This window comes from Nanorana parkeri, unplaced genomic scaffold (assembly GCF_000935625.1).
Source record: "Nanorana parkeri isolate BGI_ZX_2015 unplaced genomic scaffold, ASM93562v1 scaffold157, whole genome shotgun sequence".
In the NCBI taxonomy this organism is placed as follows: domain Eukaryota; kingdom Metazoa; phylum Chordata; class Amphibia; order Anura; family Dicroglossidae; genus Nanorana; species Nanorana parkeri.
In genome coordinates this window covers 1,221,132-1,246,702 of record NW_017306425.1, presented here as the reverse complement: position 1 = coordinate 1,246,702, position 25,571 = coordinate 1,221,132, and the positions used below count along the sequence as shown (strand labels likewise).

Sequence of the window (25,571 nt, the reverse complement as noted above, 5' to 3'; positions counted from 1 at the left end):
CCCCACATGGAGAAAACAAGTGGTGGCTTCCCTGCTGTACATTTAGCTCTGCTTGGCCAAAGCAGGGCTAAATGTAGAAAACAACTACCCGCTCGGGCATCGGGAGATATAAGTTCCACACCCCTGCTGCCCCTTTACTCCCTGCTGCCCCAAGCCCGAGCCTTGGTTGGCCTTGTGGGAAATCCGGCCCTGCTAGCAGACGTTTTCAGCCATCCATATTTTATCCAAAACGTATCACTTTAATTGCCATAGCCTGAGTTGCACTTTAATATAAATGTTGAAGATATTATTAGCATGTCAGTAATAAACCACCTCAAAACGTGTCAAAATAAGATCAAATCAAAATAAAGTCCCAAAGTAAAACAATTCTTCTGCTGTCAAAACTTGGCTATAGATCAGCTGGCTGTTAGAATAATGAGGCAAGCTTAGGAATATAACTGTTTTCATCAGTTCTGGTGTGTCCTGGAGAGGTGGGGCCTTGCCAGGATGCCCATTATGAACCCTCCAATGACAGATCCCTTCCCAGTCATTAACCACAGCTCTTAGTGGTACCCAAGTCAGAACCAAAATGAAAACTGTACCAGCCTTTACAGGCCAGGCAGGGTGAAAGAAACCTATTGAACTGAAGCTAGAGCAGCCCTGCAGTTCTATGTAAAACTGCCCTTCCACCTAATCCAAAATTAAGAAATCCTGCCAGATTCTGTGGTAAATCAGGATTTAAAGTGGAAGTTCATGCTTCATGAACGCATAGCAGCATGTTTGACTTCTGTCTGCACTTTGGTTGTCCAGCAGTCAACAATGGAAAACTGATAGCTACTACCAGTGAGCATACCATGCAACTCATGATGTCGCTCAGCCCCAATTATGATATCTATGTTCTATGATTGGAAAATCCTGACTGGAAACCTCTTGAATTAGCATGAGGTAGGCTGAGCAACACCACAAGTTTCATGGCGTTGCTGGTAATAGCTGACAGTTTCCAAAGCTGATTGCTGGACAACCGGAGCACAGACAGAAGTCAAACCTGGCGCTATGCATTTACCAAGTTACATGTGTTATACATGTGTGGCTGCTTAATTTTCATTGAATAAATTTAGGGTAAACTTCCACTTTAAGCACCTCCCGTCCACCGACGTTCAGAAATGGCCAGACGAGAGCCTTCTGGATGTGGGTGGGCGTCTTTAAACGTCCTTCATGCCCAAGCCTGCTCGTGTGTGCCCCCTGACGCATATGAGCGGGAAACTGCCAGAATTTGAAACAGCCCCGGGTTATCCCGGGGTGTCCGATCTGGAACCGGCAGTGTGCCTCCATTTGGCTCCGTGCACGGAGAACGGAGGGAGTTCAGTACATGATCTCCCTCCACTCTCCTCCCCGTTCTCTGAATGCAGGAAGTGATGTTTACTACATCACTTTCGCATTCATCTGTCACTCTCCGGCTACAGAAGCCGGAGAGAAGCTGGTGAAGCTTCATCAGCTTCTTTTGTGGTCCCAGGGTGACATTAGGGGTATTAGAGACCACTGATGTCTCCCTAAAGTGGACCTGTCACTGTAATTTGATATCACATAAGTGGCTTCTTAGCAATAAAGTTAGGTGTAAACAAAAAAGTAAAAAAAAAAAATGGTCACAAAATAAGTAAAGTTTACACAGAAAAAAAAACCCACCAAAAAAATGTTTAAAGTCCCACACCCCCACATGGATGTGCAAAATTGCGACAAGTGCACCTACACGCAAAAACAACAATGGTGCCCATTATGCCTCATTTGTTACATATCATCGCGAATGTCAGAGAGAGCAATAATTAATGTAAACACCCTGGTCAGCAAGTGGTTAAAGTGGTCCTTTACACTCAAAAATCAAATTCTACCAATGCATCTCTCTATGTATGATGATTAATAATAACATAGACATGTCAGGTGTAAAATGCTTTGATTGTGATTTACTTACACTTGCAGAGCATTCACTTCCTGCTTTGAAATGGTAAAATGACTTCAGTTTGCCAAAGCAATGCACACTCGGATTGTCTTGTCATCAGCAGAGCATTGCTGGAAAATCTCATCTGTAATTGCAGGAGATTTAAGGGAAAGGCATTTTCCTCCCCTGAGATTATGTGCATGGTCACATGTCCTAGTCACATGTCTAGTCACATGTGCCAGCTTTTCAGGAAGTAAAAGGAGAGCTAGTAATCTGCACTTAGTAAACATGGCCACTGCCAGAAGACTGGGGAGGAAAAGAGAAATAAGGAATGCAAAGAATACAAAGCCGGCAATTATCTACAATGTGATTGTAGATTGTCATTACTAAACATTTGTTGTTATTTTAAAGACATGGGTAAAGGTCCGCTTCAAACTATATTATAACACTACTTTGAAATGAAAGGCTCTGTAACTTACAATGTCAGGTTAGGAAAGATAGGGAGATATTGAATGGATCCATTCATATCTTTATTCTAAGCCATTTTCTACATAGCGCTGACATAACTTTACATTCAGCATTTGTAATAACATTTTGTAATAATAATCTTTTTGGGTGACTTTTAGAAAGCCAACTGGACTGTAGGCCATCCTCCATTATTGATTTCACAGTCCTGCAATCTTCAGTTTATAAATATTTGTCATCGTTCTGGAAGAACGCTTAGATGCATTGCTGCAGATGTAAAAATGAACACAGGAATGCTTCTTGTTCCAGCATTAAATCTGACCAGTGATGAGGTCATTGTTTGAGAGCATGCCAAGTAAAATATATAATTATGCCCAAACTAATCACTGACATAAACCATTCAGGGCTTGCTCCATCCCACTGACGTTCAGCACATCTCATCTGTTTCCCATTGGGGTTTGTAGAATTAACTGCGGCCCCCACTGCAGCTCTTAACCCCTGCTCTGCTGAAATAATACATATGTGGAAATGGGTACCTGCCAAAAACAAGGTGATGTAACTTTAGATAATGAAATCTGTATAACTGTGATCTGCAAATGTATAGGTTGTAGAGTTTTAAAGTGAGTATAAATATGTGCTGCTCATTCATAGGCATATGTGCTATGGGAAGCCTCCCATTCTGTCAGATTTGTGTATGTCACCAAACTATGCCAAGCTTTTTGGGGCAACAAAAATTCTGTTTTAGCATCACTGCAGAGTTTATAGACACAAATGAAGAACTTGTATTTCAGGGCTGTTCCTAAAATGAGGGAGCCTGAAGCAGTTGCCTCAGATGGCATCTCATTGGGTTACGTAGGGAGAAAGGTGGTAGGTGTGCATGTCGTCCCCTTTCTGGCCAGTGCATCCTGGGTTGCTAAGAGCTCTTAGCAACCTGTGGCATTGTGGCTGGCATCCTGCCCAGCTCCTGACAACCAAGACGGCAATGAGCCAGGCCGGACGCCGGACTGAGTTACTGGTAAATGTGCACCGCCACCTCCCCCGCCCCAGGTAACAGTGCAATGTCAACACTCAAACCGCCCTGCCTGTAGGTAGGTGCAGTACGGCCAATGGCCACTAGATGTCCCCATGGGGCCCTGGAGATAGATGCAGCTCTGGCCTGGGGAGACTCTGTGTCCCAGGAGAGTTGATTTATAGGGGGCACCCGAGAGGGGAAGTGAGTTGAGTTGTGGAGTTCAGTACAGGAGAGCAGAAGTCTAAGACTGTTTGCAGAGTCTCTGGAGAGAGACTGATTCTAGAACATAGGCTGGTCAACATAGGCTGGTCCATGGGAAGGACAGGACCAGGCCTAGGACTATGTAGAGCTACTGAGATTCCCTAGTTTCCCCTGAAGGGGGAAACCACCGAGCTAGGACTGACAAGGATGGGGTTCTGGAGAATAGTGAGAAGCTGTAGTACTGACGATATTTGCCAGTGGGCCTTGGGCCGAAGTAAGTCGTGGACTCTGGGCTGCACCTGTCTCTCTCTAAATTGTAACACTATGCAACTATCAAGAATTGTGCCGTCATCCCACCCGGGGGTGGCTGAACGTATACTTTGTTCTGTTTATACCTTCAAGTAAAACCAACAAAAAAAAAATATCTGTGTGGACTGGTTCTTCTCCCTCCAACCTCTGAGAAGGTGGGGGTTCCACCGGAGTGTGATGTTGGACGGTATCGTGGCTGTAACCATCTGGAGGAGGGTAGGTGTGCCCTGGGGCTATGCCTGACACAGGGTGCCGTTCATGGTGGCGTTTCTCCCTAAGGGGGAGGAAGCGCCGAGGACCGCAGAGGCGGTTGAAGCCGTGAGGCCCTGTGTGCGCAGTACTACACGTGTGAGAGTGTTTGCACGAGGCCAAGGCCGTGGCCCCTGACCGTGGGGTGTCTGGTTTCGAGTTGCATGCACGGGGTTACACAGCCAACCCAAAAGGAACACACATGCAACACCCCGAGAGTGAACCCCGCCTACATGCCTCCCTGCATCACCAGCAACCCCCCTGTCTCAGGAAGGGAAAATTGTAGGGGTGCCCCTGAATAGACTGTTCACTCTGCAAGGAAAATTGCATTTATGCATGAATGAGATGCAGCTCTGCTGACTTCCATCATCCCATCATGTGCATGTTTTTTTAATTTCCCTTGCACTTGATTGGATATTCACAGTTTAAACACATGGATCAGCTCTACTCTCTTGTCTCCAATCCCACTGCTTAAACCTCGGTGCCTGGTAAAGCTTCCGCCAGAGCCTTCACTGAGCAATAGGTTAAAAAACGGTACCCGCAAGGGGATCCGTCCATCCAGTACTTTATTAGTTAAAAGGCATAACAGCAGCAAACAAACAAATGCTTACTTATATGTTTTAGCCCCCTCACTGGGTCTTAGTCCTAGCAAGGAAACATCAAAATGACATACCTTAAATACCGTAGTTCCTAACCCCTAAAGGGGGCGGGACAACTATTAACCATTTAATCTGCATATAAAAAGACACATACTGTAAATAAAATCTTCTATATCACATCTCAATATGCACATACAAAAAGAGAAATGATAGTATAGACATGTAAAGAGACATTAGTTCCAGATATTCAGACATCCCAACTCTATTAAATAGCGGCTCCCGGGCGCCCGGGAGAGAAACATTTTCTCCCAGAAAGGAGAAAACTTTCCCTGTGATCTGTTTTTTTTTCTGACATTCGGGGCCGTCGGCTGTCGTCAGTCAGAGAAAAAAAAAACCCCAGCAAGGTATGCCGCCGGGTCCGCTCCTCTCTCCTGACACTGGTGGGCTCTCGGTCCGTGACCAAGTGCCCGACTTTTCATAGGTGGTGAAACAAAAATGACTGTCGGTCATTTTGGTGTGACCCCTCCAATGGTGTCACCCGGGTGCGGGCCAGACCCCCTGCACCCCCCTTGTGACACCACTGCTTGTTGTCATGAAATAAGTATGGGGCTGATATCTCTTACCTCCTCATGAAAATGCCTAATACTCTCTGGCATACAGATTTTCTAAGTCACTGACCTGCAATAGGCATGTAGACAAAAAAGCCAGTGTGAAGTCTGAAATCCTGATCAGCATAGTTCTTCCATGCCACAATAGTCACAATAAAAAGGTCAGCAATGGCAGCTTCCATCATTTCAGAGCTAGTTATCAAATCTCACCACCATGGCATATCCTATTTGATGGCAAAACACACTGATAGAGATGCCTGGAACTTCACCTCAAGCCCTACTTAGACTTAATCACAGTTAATTCATAATTAGCATTAGAGAGCTTTATGTATTTCTTCCAGATCTGTGCAGTAATCCAGTGTGAAACTTTGCTTGTCTTCAGGAACTTCCTGTAATAAAGACCAGCCATTACTCTCTCTTCTTGTGCGGAGTGACTTGCCTTTTATCCGCCCCTTCCTGCAGTTTTATGCAATCAGCCTGCAGTGTTAGTATTATACCATATTCCTTTGTCTCTGGCAGGCTCTGGTGTTCTCCTTTTTCTCATTATGCTCTGGGCTACGGGCAGTTCCTTGGCATCAAGGTGGGCTATTAGTCCTGCATTTTATGTAATGGAGACAAGTGTGCAACCACAGCCAGAAGCCCCTTAGCGAGGTGGCTTCATAGGACCCATTGCACAGATGGAGGGAGCCAACAGGAGCAAGGAATAAGGTATTATACCTCATTCCTCTACTCCTAGGCAAAAACAAGTTTAGCTAAGGTCTTATGCACACAGGTGTAATGAAATGCTCATATGTATGCTGAATCTTGCTGCCAGGAGCTAGCAGAAATATCCTGCATGAAGAATGAGTGTAATGGCAAGAGAAGTACTTGGGGTTATGTGCGTACAGTGTTTAGAAACACTAAACGCTGCACCCACTAGAATGCCACTAGAATGAATTTACGCATGTACCCCTGTACTTGTTTGCGGTTACCTGGGTATACATATAAATTACATCAGTACGTAGGTGTGAATTTTTTTTATGTCCATGAATGCTGCTCTAGATTAAAATACCCAACCAGACCCTTAATTCGAGGACAGGCCTGGTAGGGCAGAAAAGGGGGGGGGGACCGGGCCACATGCCCTTGGCATTGGGAGGGTGCTTTTCCAGGCCCCCACCTCCCCCATACTGAAATTAATTTTATACCATTTTTTGGGGACACATAGAGCTTTCTTTTGGTGATATTTAAAGGAGAACTATGGGGTTAAGTCTTTTCCCCATAGTTCTCCTTAGGGTAACGGGAGGACACAAAATAGCGTCCTCCCGTCACCCTAAGCTCAGTATATATCGCGAGCTACAGCTCGCGGTATACTGAGACGCCACAGCTGAAGCGGATCCCGACAATTATGTCTGGATCCGCCCAGCTGCGTGAGTGACAGCTGGCTCTGCCTATCTAGAGGCAGAGCCAGCTGTATCCGCCCACTCCCCCGTCCGTTCCACCAGTCAGCGCTGGCGGATCCGAGCGGGGAGGGGGGAATCCAGCCCCTCCCCTGTCACGGCAGAGAGCTGTGACAGGATCGAGAGGTGAGCGAACACCGATATGTGTTCGCTCACCTCCCGATCTACTGGCCGACCTGTGACAGTCTCATTGTCACAGGTCGGCTAGAACTATGAGGTGAGTGAAAAGCACTCATCTCATAGTTCTCCTTTAATCACCACGGGGGTTTTTGTTTTTACCATATAACGAAAAAAGTTCATAAAATTTGGAAAAAAAACAAACAGTTTTCCCTATATTATGTTATAAAACATTTATCAGTACCCAATTGTTTGCTAAAACATAAAAGACGGGGTCATGTCGGTAAATAGACAACATACATGCTAAGCTTTAAAATTGCGTGCACCCGCAAAATCGCAGAAAACTACCATGCCTAAAATTGGCCATAGGTGACGCTTTTAAAAGCTTTTACCGTTCATCACTTTAGTGTTATCATTGATTAATGACACTAAAATTATTGCTCAAACTCTGATGTTAGCGCCAATATGTAAAATGTGTGGCGTAATCGTTGTTTTCGCACGTAGGCACACCCGGCACGTATTTACGCTTATAAGTGCATGCACGCAGGGGAGGGGGACTTTAAAAGATTTTTGGTGTTTTAAAAATTTTTTTAATCTGAGACTAATTTTTTTTAAATCTTTTTTTTTAAAGACTTATCTTGATTGCTATCACATAGGGGGATTAAAATCCCCCTATGTGATAGCCAATATACAATGACAGGTCCTCTTTATGGAGACATCAGGGGATTCTTAGACCCCTAATGTCACCTTGGAACCCCCAAAGAAGCTGATGAAGCAGAGATCCGAGAAATGACAGCTAAAGGCGGAAGTATTGTAATACATATCGCTTCCGCCTTTAGAGAGGGGGAGAGATCAGTGGTGGGAGAATGCTGATCTCTCCTCCGTTCTCTGTACAGGCAACTGCTGTGCTGGCCCCGGGCCAGCAAAGCTTGGGATAACTGCAGAATAGGGGGCGGCAGCAGAGAAGGGGGGGGCGTCCTGTGCGTGGTTATACAAGCAATCGGCCGACTGTAGAGATGGCCAAACACTTGTATATAACAGCCTGTAACGGCTGTTTACATTCCCGGCGGGATTCCTGGTTGCGTGCGCCCGCAGAAAAAAAAATACGTACATGTACTTCCACGCGCTGGAAAGCATCCAGTGTCTGCCGTATTTTTACAGTGGGCAAGGGGTTAAGTGCAATGGCTGCTGTCCAATAGACGTGGCTGTCATGTTACACATTCCTTTAAATAGTATTGGCTTTATCTGTCTCTGGTATTTGTCTCCACCCCTCCCCATAGGTCAGTTTTCCTCTGTGTAGATAGATCCACCCTTCTTCATTATGTTCCAGACTGCATCTCAGACACATGTCCTTTGCTGAGTGGATCACATTATGATCTTTTGACCTATCCTATGTTCGCTGTTGTAAGATCTGCACAGTTTGTATTAAGCAAACAATGGCTAAGGAGCGCTACTACCCTTTAGGAGTGCTGGTCACATTAATGTGGTTTGCTGTGTATAAAGGAAAGATAAGGTGACTCACAGTTAGGAAGGCGGCTGATGTGTCTGAAGATCCCCTGTGAAGTAGCGTCTGTCGTCTTATTTCCAGGTCCTTGGAGTGGAGTAGAGTACAAGGGATGGTGGGCTAACAGGTCCAAAAACTGAGACTGGTGTTCAACGGACACGCGTACTCGGCTGGCCAGGCCGAGACGCGGCGGCTGGAAGATGGAGACAAGCTGCGGTCGGCTAAGGGACTAAAAAATGCCGTGTATGCCCACTATGTGATGGGATGGTGTGCCGGGGGTGTTTAAAGTGCTGCGGGTGAATGCGTGGGGCTAACGAGAGCTGTGGATGAAGTGAGAGCTCTCAAAGAATAGGCTACGCGTTTCGAGGCATGACCTCTTTATCAAGCCTCAGTGAAATGACAGCCGCGGAAACACGGACAGTTTGTATTAAACTTCTCAGTGATTTTCAAAGTGTCATAATGAATTGAGTCCTGTCTGCCAACTCTACTAAGACTGTCAGTTATAGCCATCTTGCCACAACCATAAGTTACAGAGATCACACTTTCAATGCTTTGACTGTGGAGGGAGAACAGTGGCTCCTGCGCAATTCAGCAGGCCTTCAAATAGATCTATCAGCAAATATCATAACACTCTCGATAGGTTTTTAAGGGCTAATAGTGTGGCTGGACTGGTGTACAAGTTCTGTAGTATTCCTAGATTAACATTTCATACGGTCTTTATTTTCTGCCAAACTTTCTAACTACTCTTGGAATTATTCTGAAATGAGATGCGAGCTTCCTTTAAGGCCTCTATGAATACCGTTTTGCAATTGTTAAATCAATACAGAAAGTCAGATAAATGTTCGGTTTGTTCATTGTTTACATCATGATAGCCAAAAGAAACAGATCTCTAGTCAGTGTGCCAGATATGGTAAGGGTTCTCTGATCAGTAACACATGTATTAATCCACTGGTGGATAGAAATGAGGAATTTCTAATAGACAATGACCTCTTGCAGGACTGCGCAGCTGATAAGGAATTACGGATCCCCAAAATCTCTCCCCACAGCAGTGGGCATGCTGGGACATAAAGTATAGTTCCCCAAATGCTGGAAACCCTAATTTCATTAAAGTGTAATTCCAGGCAGATATAATAGACACAAACAGAGCAGACACAAGTTCAGCTGGGGACACTCCAGTCCAATGTGGGGTCTTTACATTGGAAATATAAATCTTCCATTGTGGTTTATACTTTTAGCCAGTTTGAGCTACCATAAACTGAACAATCTAAACTCAAACTGGTTCCTATAAAACATCACAGTTGACTATACTTATTGTGATTTCAAACAATACTGCACTTGATTGGGAGCATTACCGAGGGCTGGATTTCCTACAAGGTCAACCAAGGCCCGTCCTTGGGGCAGCAGGGAGTAGAGGGGCAGAAGGGGTGTGGAATTCTTATCTCCCGATGCCTGGGACTTGCAGTTCTGGGCACCAGGTGGGTAGCTGCTTTCTACATTTAGCCCTGGTTTGGGCAAGCAGAGCTAAAAATACAGCGGGGAAGCCACCGCTTGTTTTTTACAAGTCGCAAGTGTGCAATGTTGCCGAGATCACTTGTATGCAGCCTGCAGGTCTGCGAATTAAGGAACCTGGCCTTGGGGCAGCAGAGAGAGTAAATCTGGCCCTGGCATTACACATATATAAATGATATTGAAATAGTTATACAAGTATCAAACTACAATTTAATCTGTTTGGATGACTTCCTGGATTAGATTTGAACACCTTTTTTATTCAAAGTACCCAGATAGGAAATAACCAGCTAGGCAAAAAAAATCCATGAACTGAATAGCAGATCTTTGTAAAAGGTATAAAAAGGAAATTGTGAACAGGAAGTTTTTTTGAACTAAGAATAAGTGAACTAATCCAGACAAGGCAAATATTTGGCCAACCTGAGCCAAGTTGCATGAGCAGATGTTCACAGGTGTTTGGTAATCTGCCCTCCAGAATTCCTTCCATTTTGCTGAAATGTGCCTGTTTATTGTGACAATGCTGGATCTCTATCGTTAAATGCGGGTCCAATGACCGGGCTTGGTTTTGCCATTAAACACAGAAGGCACATGCCTACAGGCTGCAGAGGAAAAGTGGCGGTTTTTCTTGGTGTAGTTATCACACATCCTACAACTACAGTTATTTCTTATAAACTTATTTACAAATTGTCCCGCTATGCTAAGCCAGATTAGTAGAAAAATAAAAAATTATATATGTAAGAGTGCTGATCCTAGCAGTGAGATGTTAGTTTTTGGCATCAAAGGCTGTGTGTGCCTAAGGGTGCTACTGGTAGAAATCTAGCCCTGCCAGGACACTCCAGAGTATTAAAGCTTAAGGGCTGATGTATGCATTGCTAGAAGCGAAGGGTGATTGATGATAGTGGCTAATAAGGAGGCTGCCAGCCTGCACTTTTTGTTGCACGTGAAGCACAGCTAATGCTTATTAGCACAATGCTAAATTCCAAACAGAACAAACTGACAGCCACTCAGTCATCCTGTGTCTTGTGTCTTATGTGTTGAACTCCTGTGTGAGTTACTGCCCGTAAGGTTGCAGGTAAATGCACAGTGCAATACCTGATGACTTGTTGTGACAAAAACATCACATCGATTCTCATGGGTCTTGAAGCCAAGACTTTCAGCCTCAGCATGGTAGTTTGTGTATTTCTACCTGCCACTGAAGAGGCAAGTGACACCTGAGGTCACCGTGTGGTGCTTAGTGACACTTGTCTGGAAGTATAAGCTCTTATGTTAAATTGTTTCTGGTGTTTGTGCTCCCTGTACCTTTCTCCATTTTTACTGTACATAAGGCTGTCCCCGATCCTTGCAGATTCAATTCAGGTAAGAGATTGTAATTCTGCCTCTTTGGTGAAGCTTTATTTGACTGGTTGTTATTTGGCGGAGTTTGTTCTGCGTGGTTAAAATTTCCTTCATATAGATAGAAAAATGTGGGTATTTGCTGAAAAGGTCTCTTTTCTTTGAAGAGACCTCACGGTCCAATAGGAATATGCATAAGACAGCGTAATGATAGTGATGGGGCAATAGGAATGTGAGGGAAGAAGGAGGCAGAGGTCAAACAGTCACACTACCAGGAGGTGCTTGAGTTTCACCAATCAGACAACCCAACACTGAGTACAGGGGGTAGACTCCAAGCTGATGCACCACTAGGTTTCTACAGTACACTTTACAAATACCTGACAGAGTAACCTTAAAAATATACTGTACATTTCAACACCCTCCCTCTCTTCTAAGGTATACTGTTTTCTCTATGGAATTGGAGGGGTTCTAGTGCTACCTGAAACTTCCATTGCAGGAATATGGTTTCCTGTAACATTCTCTCTGTCCAGTTAGTGGTTAGGCCACTTCTGACATAGAAGGTTGATTTACCAAAGGTAAATAAGCTCTGCTGACTTCCATCATCCAATCACGTGCAAGCAACAATACTGGAATTTTTTTGTATCCAAAATGTATTGAGAGAAAGGGATGGGGCTACAGTGTGCCAGATTAATGAGCAAAGCATCCTGCCCTCCCACCGCGTCCATCAAAATATACATTTGCACCTCCATGCACAGCGAACATTGTAACATGTCTCCGGCTTGGGGACGATTAGTGCTACTTCCTCTGAAAAGAGCAACCCTCTATAATTCAGGCCTTGCCAACGATGGGCTGGCAGAGGACGGTAGAGCAGCTGACGCACAACACCACAGTCTGGGCATGGTTGAACATGATGGTGATCTTGTAGCATCCTGGACATTTGACATCCATGAAGTAGGAGTTGGGGTTCTGTACTTCTTGTGCTTCCTCTTCTGCTCCTCGGGGAGGGGGGAATGCAGAAGGTCTTTAGCGAGCGGCATGTTCGTAGGACAGGCCACCACAGAAAAGGAGCAACAATACTGTTTTATTTTTTATTTTCCTTGCATCTGACTAACAGGGTTATTCACAAAAGGGGGAAGAGTTAGAAGAAGGCAATAGAAGTGAGCAATCTAGGACAACGTTAGCTGAAAAGGAAAGTGAGCTGAATTGGAGAATTTTTTCAAATCAACTATTTTGTCCTAGGTTGTTCACTTCTCCTGTCTTCTCCAAACTCTTCACTTTTGTAAATATTCTTTGCAAAGTGAATTTTCACCACATTGTGCAAATTCATTTGCAAAGTGAACAGCCTATCTGTCTTTAATAAATCAACCCCGGAGATGAAAAAAGCAACTTGGCAGTTCAGTGCGGACCACTGAGACAACAGTTACATAGATGCCTCCAATGGCAGGAACTCTCAGTATGATTATTCAGGGTGCAGCCACATGTGTCCACTAATAGGGTTCGTGACCAGGCCTTCTTCTTCACTGCCAATCTTAAAGAACAAAAAACTGTTGATGTAAGATTGCCACCCACTGCCAAAGGGACCACTTCCCAGTGTCTGCGTGGGCTCTTATGTAAACCAGCCATCACAGAAACTAAACCCAATAGTAGCTTGAAGGGAACCTTCAAACATTTGGAAACCAGGGTGGTGGCTTTTGGTTACATCTCTGTCTTATAGCTAATCTTTCCAATAAATGCCAGATGGTTGTTAGGTTGACGGAAACTAAGTTATCTATAAAAAAAAAAATAGGTTCAACATGAGTTGGAAAAAATTTGATCACAGTGATTGTTTTTTTTATTTTCATGTGCAGCCTAATTCACGTTTGGTAGCAACAATGCTGATTTAATTTACAGTCATTCTGATTAGGGAAATAAATAACTTTCTTATTTGCACTATTCCTTTTCTCTCTTGGCTTGCGCCATGTTAGTACATCATCTGTCTTAGCTTTTATTTCCAAACATTTCCTTTCTACCAGCAGATACAAATATAAAATGTATAAGAAAAAAAAAAAACCCTCACAAACCCGAGATGGAAATATCTTTTGGAAGCTATAAAGTAATTACTTTCTACTTTTTCGCACCATACTGAAGCAATTACCACACCATGGTAGCTTACCACAGACACAAGTAAACCTCAAAGTTGTTGATTTTTTCTTCGTCTTCAATTCCTTAAGAGTTTCTAAATGCATCTGGGAGCTGGAAGACTCTGTAGGTGTGTTGAAAATCATCCAAGCATCCAAAACAGCTGCCTTGGGTGTGAGCCAGAACATTGCAGTAGATTGGCCCTTAGGGCATTGCAAGTTCGACCCAGCTCAGCGTGAGCTCTATAAAACAAATGTTAAGGAGAGTATCATAAAGGTGAAAGTCTGCTCCACTTCCTGATATATACAATGCAGTGCGGTTCTACTGTAGAGTGCAGAAGCAACAAATACTGAATACGCAACTAATATTTCAAGCTGAACTCTAGGCAAACTGCTAAATAAATGTAAAGGAGTTGTTTTTCACACCAAAGGATTTGTAGCTCTGTCTTGAAATTTACACAGCTTTGCCACACAACACAACCAGGTAAATGCCAACACTTACAATTAAGGAATACGGTGGTGTCCTCTCTACAGCCCCCTATCTGTTGAATGAACAATGAAAGAGAAGCAACAGACTGATAATGTCATCCTTTTGCTTACTCTACTACTATATATCTTGCTATGATTGTCCACATATTTACATCCAGGACACCTAATTGGTTCCCAGTCATGCCCCTCCCTCACTACCTCTTTGTGCTGCTGTACAGGAGATTGCAACTGGCTGATTCTAACTCAAAATTAGGTACTTACAGTAGTTGCATTTAAATGCAAGAAATTATGTATTAAAGGAGAACTATGGGGTCAGTGTTTTCCCCATAGTTCTCCTTAGGGTAACGGGAGGACGCTAGTTTGTGTCCTCCCGTTACCCTAAGCGCAGTATCCCGCGAGCTACAGCTCGCGGTATACTGAGCTTAGGGTAACGGGAGGACGCTAGTTTGTGTCCTCCCGTTACCCTAAGCGCAGTATCCCGCGAGCTACAGCTCGCGGTATACTGAGCTTAGGGTAACGGGAGGACGCTAGTTTGTGTCCTCCCGTTACCCTAAGCGCAGTATCCCGCGAGCTACAGCTCGCGGTATACTGAGCTTAGGGTAACGGGAGGACGCTAGTTTGTGTCCTCCCGTTACCCTAAGGAGAACTATGGGGAAAACACTGACCCCATAGTTCTCCTTTAATGATTACATAGGTGACGTTATTTGTATCTGATTTGAGTTCAGCTATAAATACCACCAACACTCGATGCTTATGAGATCATTCAATGAGTATTTACTTAAACAGAATAGTATATAAATTATTGTTTTGGCACATATTTGGCACATACACTATATTGCCAATAGTATTGGGACGCCTGCCTTTACACGCACATGAACTTTAATGCCATCTCAGTCTTAGTCCGTAGGGTTCAATATTGAGTTGGCCCACCCTTTGCCGCTATAACAGTTTCAACACTTCTGGGAAGTCATCCACAGGGTTTAGAAGTATGTCTATGGGAATGTTTGACCATTTGTCCAGAAGCACATTTGTGAGGTCAGGTACTGATGTTGGACGAGAAGGCCTGGCTCGCAGTCTCCGCTCTAATTCATCCCAAAGGTCTACTATCGGGTTGAGGTCAGAACTCTGTGCAGGCCAGTCAAGTTCCTCCACCCCAAACTTGCTCATCCATGTCTTTATGGACCTTGCTTTGTGCACTGGTGCGCAGCCATGTTGGAACAAGAAGGGGCCATCCCCAAACGGTTCCCACAATTGTCCAAAATGTCTTGGTATGCTGATTAAGAGTTCCCTTCACTGGGACAAAGGGGCCAAGCCCAAACCCTGAAAAACAACCCCACACCATAATCACCCCCTCCACCAAACTTTGCACTTCAGTCAGGAAAGTACCGTTCTCCTGGCAACCGCTAAACTCAGACACGTCCATCGGATTGCCAGACAGAGAAGCGTGATCCGTCACTCCAGAGAACACGTCTGCACTTCTCTAGAGTCCAGTGGCGGCCTGCTTTACACCACTGCATCTGACGCTTTGCATTGCACTTGGTGATGTAAGGCATCCAGTAGCGATGAGTAGTGATTCTTATATTTCAAGTTTCTCAGTGAAAGTCTATCAGTCAACTTTACAACAATGGAATTTCCATGTGGCGTCTTTATAATTTCAGCCATACATCTGCAGGCTCGATGTATATATAGCACCAGTGGAGAAAATACAATTCTATATATGAAATACAATCATGATAATATAGAACAGAAATCATGAAAAAAAATATTACAAATTACTTCCAGGCAAATGTTACAACAATAAAGCACAATGTAAACTCAATGAGAATACACTGTGCATTGAGAACAACTCTGAATATCATATGGGCCTAGTGATCAGTAAACATTTGGCATTGCTATATGGGATAGGCTCACTCTGATACAAGCTATAATAGTATTATTCAGAATGAAATCACATCATCAGATAACGTTACCATACCTCTGCCACATACAGTATTACTCTAGGGTCTCAGAAGTCATGGTTGTGCCTTTAAACTTACTGAGGCAGGAGGAATGTGCTGTCTTATTTAGAGGGTCTATTCTCCAACAAATTATATTTAAGATGGAATTGGAGTCCAGGGGGCTTAGTTACACCCTGTCTCATATCACCTGAGAAAGTGGACATTCATGCCCAAAGTTGATGTTTCCTTCCTACATTCCCCACCCCCTCAGCAATATATAAATCACCCTTTTTTCTTTTTTTTAATCCACCCCCCCGATCTTCCATTCTTGCTAGGTGAGAATGATGTGTCCTGCTCATGGAGCCTCCTGGGATGTCTATGTCACATATCCCAGGAGGTTGCAGGATGAGAGGCACATTGAGGGGAATTTATCAAAACTGTTGTGCATGGCAGCCAATCAGTTTCTTTCTTTAATTTTTCAAATCTTAACTGAACAAGCTGAAGAGAGAAGCTGATTGGTTGTCTTGGGCAACTGCTCCAGATTTTGTCTGCTCCAGTTTTGATAAATTCCCCTCACAGTGCTTGAGGAGTGGACACTGGGGTCAGCTGCAGGAACCTGGAGAGAACAGGCAGCTACCAATGATGTAGGAAGGGAAGATGGGGGCGTGGTACCCGGTGTGTTACATCAGAGCAGTGAAGCGCATAAGGACAATGCTGGATTCTCTAGGCAGGTTAGGTTATGTTTTCTGAAGGGATCCATAATAGGGATAAAAAGGGAAGGGGGGGAGTCCCTCTTTTAAAGTTTAGTTCCTGACCCTTTAATAGGCTCATCCAAATTGCAATCACTAAATCCAAAGTGCAGTAACGTAACCCATAGCTTGAGATTTCAGTTTACTGTCAGCCATGAAATGATGAAATCTGATTGGTGGTTGCAGGTTCTGAACTTGACATAGTGCCAGTGGCGGAACATTTGCCCTAGCGACGCAGGTGGCTGCTATTGGGCCCGGGGCACCGGCCAGGATGAGGAACAAAGGGGTCCCCCTGATGCCGTGCGGGCCGCCTGGGACGCTATGGCATCTCAGACTGCTGGCTGTCACTGGTGGCTGTGAGAAGGAACGCCTGTCAGTGATCTGTGCAGCGGCACATTCCTCCTCACAGCTGCTGCTGAGTCAGTGACATCTAGCAGCTGCGGAGGAGGAGGAGGCTGGGCCTGGCGTCGGCAGCGGAGGAGGAGGCGGGGCCCGGCATTGGAGGAGGAGGCGGGGCCCGTCTGAGACCGTGGAGGAGGAGGAGGCGGACAGCGGATCGGGGATAACAAGTAAGAGGTGTGCAGGGGTTTGACCAGCCCACCTGAGACCCTCCAGAGCCTACCATAGAGAGTCTATGGTGGGCTTTACAGGGTCACTCTCAGGTGGGCTGTTTGGGATCTCAGGTGGGCTCTGCAAGGGCCCCTGTGATTTCTAGTCACGCCAGTGGCGTAACCAGAGTTATGGGCGCCCGGGGCAGAATTTTTTTTTCGCCCCCCTATATTATATAAACATCCACTAGAACTGTACCCCCCACCCCCACACATATTTATCAGCTAAGGAACTTACGCCCCTGCATAGGGCCATAAATCATCTTATTGGTATACAGTTTTAAAACCATAGAAAATGAAAAGAAAGGAACATTAGGGAAAAACTTTAATCTGTATAAAAATAATAATAAAAAAAAAGATTAGAAGAATAGTTTGTTTGTTTTAAAACACATGTGAAATGTATGCCAGTATTTGCACAAAATCCAGGCCTACTCTCAATCACTTAAGAGCAGTGGACTAAAATTCCACATGTGCATGGAAACCCCAAATGATTCCCCCAACTGTACAGCATTTATTCCCCAAGGTGGTAGTGACAGCTGTGAACTCTGTGGTTTTATCTCAGAATTACATTTTCCTGCCATCATCGTTTTGTATGTCTCCAAAAAGTATCAATTTACTGACTTTTTTTCCGTTTCAATTCCTACAGACTTTGTAAAACAGACTGAACTGATGTCATGTAGATGTCTTAGTTTAAGCAATAGTCCAATGCGTGATGTCAGCCACGAAATCTAACTAAAATAATTCAGATAAATTATCAGCAGATGTGTGTTTTCTGCTGACTTCCGATATTACACAAACACTTGGCTAATTGATTGCCCATTGAGTAGTTACTTAACCAGTCAAACAGAAAATTTGGAATTGATTTTGTTACCATAATTACCGCAAATTCTAATAGCTGGAAGTATATTGGGCCAAATGCGTATCCCCGAACACAGAGAGGGGAAGTTATCAAAACTGGAGCAGACAGAATCTGGAGCAGCTCTGCATGGCATCCAGTCGGCTTCTCTCTCATTTTCAAAGCTTCACTGAACAAGCTGAAGAGAGAAGCTGATCGGTTGCTATGAGAAACTGCTCCAGATTCTGTCTGATCCAGTTATGATAAATTTCCAGGTGTTCCGGTTATACGCATTCAGCCTGGTACACCTGTAACACCTCAGATTTGCATATAGCCACACATAATAGCCTGCCATTGTGGGGCAGCACAAAGACTTAGCCCTTCTGTCTTGCAGCACTGGGGGTCCACAGTTTGTATCCTGATTGGGACACTATCTGCATGGCGTTTACATCTTCTCCCTCTACTTGCGTGACTACTCTGGTTTCCTCCTACACTCCAAAGATATGCTGGCAGGTTAATTGGCTCCTGTCTGAAGCAGGTTCACACCTGGGAGATAAGTGACCGCACGGCAATCGTGCACGAAAACCGTGCGATGGCCACGTGGTCATGGAAACGCACACCGCTGCAGATTTTGCTGGCAGTGCCATCATTTTCTAATGGCACCCCAGTCGCCCCAGTTGCCCCAGGCAGATCGCCGCGATACAGCCCTTGCATTTATGCGCGATCCTAGTTTGAAAAAGCGTGCAGTGCGTGTTGCCAAACAAGTTACATGTACCTTTTTCCATCGATTGCCGCACTGATGTAACCCCATTGAAATCAATGCGGCTGCGCAGCAACCGCTGTGTGCACACGCACACGATCGCACGGTCCCGGTACGTGTGTCCAGGGAACACCAAAGTCTGCACCAGCCCTTAACTGACCCTGTATGTATTGATAGGGACCTTATATTGTAAGCTCCTTGAGGGCAGGGACTGATGTGAATGAATTGTATGTAAAGTGCTGTGTAAATTGATGGCTCTATATAAATACCTGTAATAAATAGATTTAAACAGGATGCCGATGTACACAAAAATGACAGCTGGATCATAAGCTTGTGTGTGTGTGAGCCCTAATTCACATGGTGTAATACTATTTCTCTCTGTGACCTATATTATGTTGCCACTTTAAAACCCAACTATAGCCATTTTGTTTTACTTTATGGATAGACTGAGAAAGGTTTACGGTGACAGGAAATAAAAGGTATTTTAAATAGTTATTGACAGTCCCCACACGTATCCTAAATTAAATAACAGCTTTTTTTAACATTAAAAATGGCAATACAGTCGACCCCTGAAATTCGCGAGGGTTACGTTCATAGAGCACCTATGAATTGTGAAAAACCGCAAATTTTGAAGGTGGTCAAAAAAATGCCTATAAATGCCTATTTTTATAGTTTAAACCCTAACTATGCCCCCAAAACACTTTAATTTCATTTTAAACTCAGCTTAATACATCACCCTTAAAAAAAGAGAATGTAAAGGTAAACCCGTTTACTGTACAGTACTGTACTGCTATGTCTCCCGCAGTGCTAGAATGTAAGGCCACGAACTCTGAAACGCGACTTTGCGGGGGTCGACTGTATAAGAATATTGATCCTTCAATCCAGTGCAAGTACAATACAGTGCAAGTCATGACTGTCCCTTTTCTTTTTTATTGCCATTTTTAATGTAACTTGAATAATAGAGCTGTTTATATTTTTGAAAGACTCATATGACTGTCAATAGCTGTTTTGGATATGTGTGCTATCTCTTTTGGTGCAGAAGACGTACGAGGAATCTCTCCAAGAGGAATACAAAAATCATTTATAGTATGTGTTTTTAGTAGACTAGGGAGAAGTTTCTTTCAGCTTTTTAATACTGTTTGTGTCCCCATTGGGTGATTCACTTCCTTTTCTATGTTTTCCATAGGAGAGGAAATGATGTGAAATCTATTCATTGTAACAAAAAGAAAAAAATATATTACTCACCAATACATCTCCATTCACACACATGTTTCTCCATATTTATGCAGTTTTTACTGAGTTTATGTGCATTTTTGACGCATTTTAATGCAGTTTTCATTCTTCATGCCTTTTTGTTGTGGCCAATGACAATCAACATCTGCTGTGACGTTGGGCATCATATTCCTTGTATCTGCTTCCTGTTTGTTCTGTGTTGTGTTGTGTTGTGTGGTTGTGCTTTCTGAGCAGACTTTAAACGGGGTGGGAAACTCCAGCCCTCCAGCTGTTGGAGTCTCATGGGGCATTGCAATACTGACCGTTACAGGCATGACTCCCAAAGGCAGAGGCATGTTGGGACTTGTAGTTAAAGCACAGCTGGAGGGCCGGAGCTGCCCACCCATGCATTAGCATATCGACCAAAAATGATGTACTAAACAGACATCCCAACTCTCCTGGACTTTCCGGGATTTTCCCACTATAAAACAGCGGTTCCTGGATTCTTGTGAGAGAGTAAACCTTTCCAGGATACCTGGTGGTTCTACTCCCCCGGCGATTTCACTGATATCTGTTTTGTTTTTTGTTTTTGGACAGCATGGCCGGGGATAGAGGGCACCTCCTTGAAATGAGTTTTAGCAGGTTGAGCTGTCTGACTAAATAAAGAAATAAACTTGCCTTTGTTTTTTTTGCCTCACTGATCCCCCTGGCCCTCCCATCCCAGTGACCCAATTCTTGTAATTGTGATCACTGGGATCGCACAGCAATGTCCCTGTCCTCAACAGCCGTACCAGTTCCCCTACATCAAGCCTGGTGTGGCCTGCTCGTTTCAACCTCCCTTTGCAGCCTGGCTAGAGTAGATGTTGCTAGGATGAAGAGACGGGTTGTTATGCACAACAAAGTGCCAAAAAATGTGCTAAAACATGTGTACATGCATTGTTCATGAGCTCCCATTGAATCCTATAGGGCCAAAAACGAAGCACCAACAGAAGCACCTGCTCCTTTTTCCAAGGCGTGTGGCAGCGCAGCGCATAGCTATAAATTGGCCACATAGAAAATAATAGAATTCCTCTTGTCATGTATTGTTGCAGGACAAATCACACAAGGGTGAGCGGGGACTTAGGCAGCCAGTTGATGTGTGCAGGACGCTATGGTCCCATGGTGTTTGGTTCATATAAGGTTTGTGGTCTCCTTAGTTGAGGTGTGCTACTTTGATAACGGTCATGGCTGCACTCCAGTAAGCTCCAGGGATGCCTTGGTGAGTAGCAGCTATCGATTGTCTGATCCTGTGAGTATATAAGAATGTGTTTGGGAGATTTTAATTCAGTCTTAGTCTTTCAGTCTTAATAAAATGCCATCAGGCAAAAAGGTTTCACCTAACTTCTCAGTCTCTACCTTGAGTGTAATAGGCATTGGATTGTATGTGGAATGGAATAAATGTGGGGATGTTTTCAAGAGAAAATGTAGTAATGGGGGGAATTTATCAAAACTGGAACAGACAGAATATGGAGCAGTTGCCCATGGCAACCAATCAGCTTCTATGTCTCATTTTAAAAGCTTAACTAAGCAAACTGAAGTAAGAAGCTGATTGGTTGCCATGGGCAACTTCTCCAGATTCTGTCTGCTCCAGTTTTGATATATTCCCCTCGATGTATTCTCAGTAAGAACATATCTGAGCTGTTATTGTATTGCATTGGCAAACATTTTACCTACTTGCTCTTCAATATTTTTGGCTCTGTAATACATGTATTCAGTTAGAGGTTCACAGAATAATCAATGAGGGGCAAGGTAAAATAGCTACTACAATGACTTTGCCTAATTGCTTAAAAGAGTTGTAAGGTCCCGGCATATCCTCTCCTGTTATAACATCAGCATTCTAATAGGAATACATACTAGACTTGTTTCTGATAATACAATCAAATCTTACTTGAAAAAATCACTTCTATGTAGTGAGTGCTGCCTTCCGTCTGCCCATCACTTTCCCCAACTTCCTGAATTCCCATTGTGCTTTGCATCACTTTCCCTGCTGCTTCATGTGATACAATCTCAATTTCTCAAGACTACATTTCCCATCCTGCATTGCTTCCAGCAAGCAATGATAATGTTACATTGTTGAGATGCTGAGTTGTATTTTGGACAGCAGGAGTAGTTAGGAAAGTCCAAAGGAAGTGCATATTTACAAGGCTGAGTGAAATGGTGTGAGTGCATTGAGGAAGTACATCCAATGGACATCTTCAATAAGTACGTTTACAAACTTCTAGATGGATATGGTTCTTAGGAGTGGGAAAGAACCTGTGGAAATTCAATATACATAATTTAATTTTGACCATAGAGACCCTTTAACCATTGTTAAGTGTGGTATCAGCAACACAGAGAATACATTGTTTCCTATTAGTTGGCCAACTCATACACTTGCTTTGCAAGAAGAAGAACAAAGTGCAGCATAACACTGCAAAGCAGGAAGTAAAGCCTGCATATGTAATGAACATTTCTGGCTTCCCCCAGGTACATAGACCCAGAAACATGTTTTTTTTTATAGGTGTGTACCTAGTTGCACTATGTTTGCATGCATTATGACCCTACATACTAGTCTGGCACACTTAGCTTAACCACTTCAAGACCAGGTGTTTAGACCCCCTTCCTGGCCAGGCCATTTTTCAGTGTTCAGCGCTGCAGTCCTTTGACTGACGTTTATTCCGTCATGCAACGTTGTACTGAAATTAATTTTATACAATTTTTTGGGGACAGATAGGGCTTTATTTGGGGGGTATTTAATCACCACTGGGGTTTTTATTTTTTATTATAATTAGGAAAAATTACAGAAAATTTTTGAAGACAAAACCTTTTTTTTTTATAGTTTAGGGTAGCATAAGGAAGGGTTATGCCACCTATGTGCCGTAGGGGTAATTTCCCTTCACTTCCTGTCCGGTAGCCACAACAGGAAATCCATCCAAAGAGAGGTGGTCATTAGAGTCACCAGAACTAGTGTCCCCGTTTTGCCATTTATTCCTGTCCAACGTTTGAGATATCAAATAGAGAGTGCAATAAAAAGCTGAGAGAGGTTCTTATTTCTCTCCACTCCATCCAAAACTTTAAAAGAAAAGTTTTGGTTTCAGCAGGGGCGTCCCGAGGTTGGGTGTCACCTGGTCTCTACACAGGGTGACACCCTGCTGTGTCGTCATCGCACGTGCGGTCATCTCGCGCATGCGCAATGACATCATCGCGCATGCACGACCATCTGATTGATGCCTGCCGGCGTCCATCACCAAGATGAGAGAGAGGAGGGGATGTTCACCCGGCAGAATGAGGTACGCCGTTGGGTCCCCTCCTCTCTCCTGACACTGTCGGGCTCTCGGTCCATGAGCAAGTGCCTGACTTTTTAGAGGGGGGTGACACCAAAATAGCTGTCAGTCATTTTGGTGTCACAGTTTAAACACATTGAGCAGCTCTACTCTCTTGTCTCCAATCCCGCTGCTTAAACCTTGGTGCCTGGTAAAGCTTCCGCCAGAGCCTTCACTGAGCAATAGGTAAAAAAACAGTACTCGCAAGGGATCTGTCCATCCAGAACTTTATTAGTTAAAAGGCATAACAGCAGCAAACAAACAAATGCTTATATGTTTTAGCCCCCGCACTGGGCCTTAGTCCTAGCAAAGAAACATCGAAATTACATACCTTAGTTCCTCACCCCCAAAGCGGGCGGGACAACTATTAACCATTTAATCTGCATATAAAAAGACACATACTGTAAATAAAATCTTCTATATCACATCTCAATATGCACATACAAAAAGAGAAATGATAGTATAGACCTGTAAAGAGACATTAGTTCCAGATATTCAGACATTCCAACTCTCCCGGATGCTCTGGGAGTCTCCAGCTATTAGATAGCGGCTCCCGGCCGCCCAGAGAGAAACATTTTCTCCCAGAAAGGTTTACTCTGCTATATCTGAACCTTCACATTGAACCACTGAACCTTCACATTCTCAAATAATTCATCCCCACACAGCTACCTCCTCATCTATCATTTCTCCCTCCTCTTTTAGATTGTAAGCCCTCAGGGTACTTTTTAATTGTAATGCGCTGTGCAAACTGTTGGCGCTATATAAATACAATGTAATAATAATAATAATATCTAGCAGAGTAAACCTTTCCCTGCGATCTGTTTTTTTTTTCTGACATTCGGGGCCGCCGGCTGCCGTCAGTCAGAGAAAAAAAAAAAACCAGCAAGGGAATGCATAGCTAGATTCCTATTGGCTATTTCACTTTGCAATAGCCAATAGCAGACTAGCTATTGCACCCGCCCACTGCTGCTGTCAATCAGCAGAGGGGGAGCTGAAGTACTCCATCAGGTCCTCTTCTAGTGATTGACAGCAGCAGAGAGCGGGTGCAATAGCCAGCTTGCTATTGGGTATTGCAAATTGAAATAGCCAATAGGAATCTAGCTATTCATTTCCTTGCTGTTTTTTTTATTTATTTTTATTCTGACGACAGCAGCTGTCAGAATACAACAAAAAACAAACAAACCAGCAGATAGCAAAGAAGCCATTGCTTTTCGTGCTATCTGCCATCATTTCAGCGGGGTGCCCTCCCCCCCCCCATGGAATGATGGCAGAGGGCACCCCCCTGAAATGATGGCAGATAGCACGATGTGACACCCCCCTTGTGACGCCACTGGGTTTCATTTGCACTTTAATTAAATCTGTATAGTACAAAGAAGCCATTGCTTTTCGTGCTATCTGCCATCATTTCAGCGGGGTGCCCTCCCCCCCCCCATGGAATGATGGCAGAGGGCACCCCCCTGAAATGATGGCAGATAGCACGATGTGACACCCCCCTTGTGACGCCACTGGGTTTCATTTGCACTTTAATTAAATCTGTATAGTACTTAAATAGAATGAGGGGAGTTTATCAAAACTGGAGCAGACAAAATCTTGAGCAGCTGTGCATGGTAACCAATCAGCATCCACCTTTCATTTTCAAAGCTTAAATGAACAGACTGAAGAGAGAAGCTGATTGGTTGCCATAGGCAACTGCTCCAGATTTTGTCTGCTCTGATTTTGATAAACTCCCCCCCCCATTGTCAGTACATTATCTTGGTAAGAGATGGGAGAGTTATATACTTGGATGGACTTTACAACAGCGGTACCTCATCAGGCTGTAATATTTGATGGAATATACAGTTCCACGGCAGTTGGATCTCAGCAGGTTGACTACGGTTGCGTGCAAGCCCTAATCAATCACTCATGGTTAAACACAAATGCTCAACTCGGTTACACCCAAATGGTTGGATTAGTATGAATAGCCTATGCTTAACTTGGACCCAACAAAACTGGGATATTCCTAAAGAATGCATACTTAAATCCACACTAATGAGATCATGCTTTGAGAGGTCAGATTATCACTCTGCTGTATTGGGATAGATTAAAGTATGCATGTGCATGGGATTGTAGAACCCCACCGCACCCACAACCTATAAATACATTAAAATATATGACAGAATAAATAAAAACTATACAAACGATATGAGTGGAAAATATTGGCCGCGGCCCTTTATTGGGGTTAAAAGCAAAATATAAATTCTTTATTTAAATTCAACAACACTAATATATAAACG

General features: G+C 43.9%; 1 protein-coding gene and 1 pseudogene across 1 annotated transcript in view; one reads left to right on the top strand and one right to left on the bottom strand.

Annotated features, from left to right (window-relative positions):
• ANTXR1 (anthrax toxin receptor 1) overlaps window positions 1-25,571 on the top strand; it is a 178,685-nt gene that overhangs the window by 14,381 nt on the left and 138,733 nt on the right. The window lies entirely within an intron of this gene.
• Window positions 11,883-12,300, bottom strand: LOC108785357 (annotated as a pseudogene).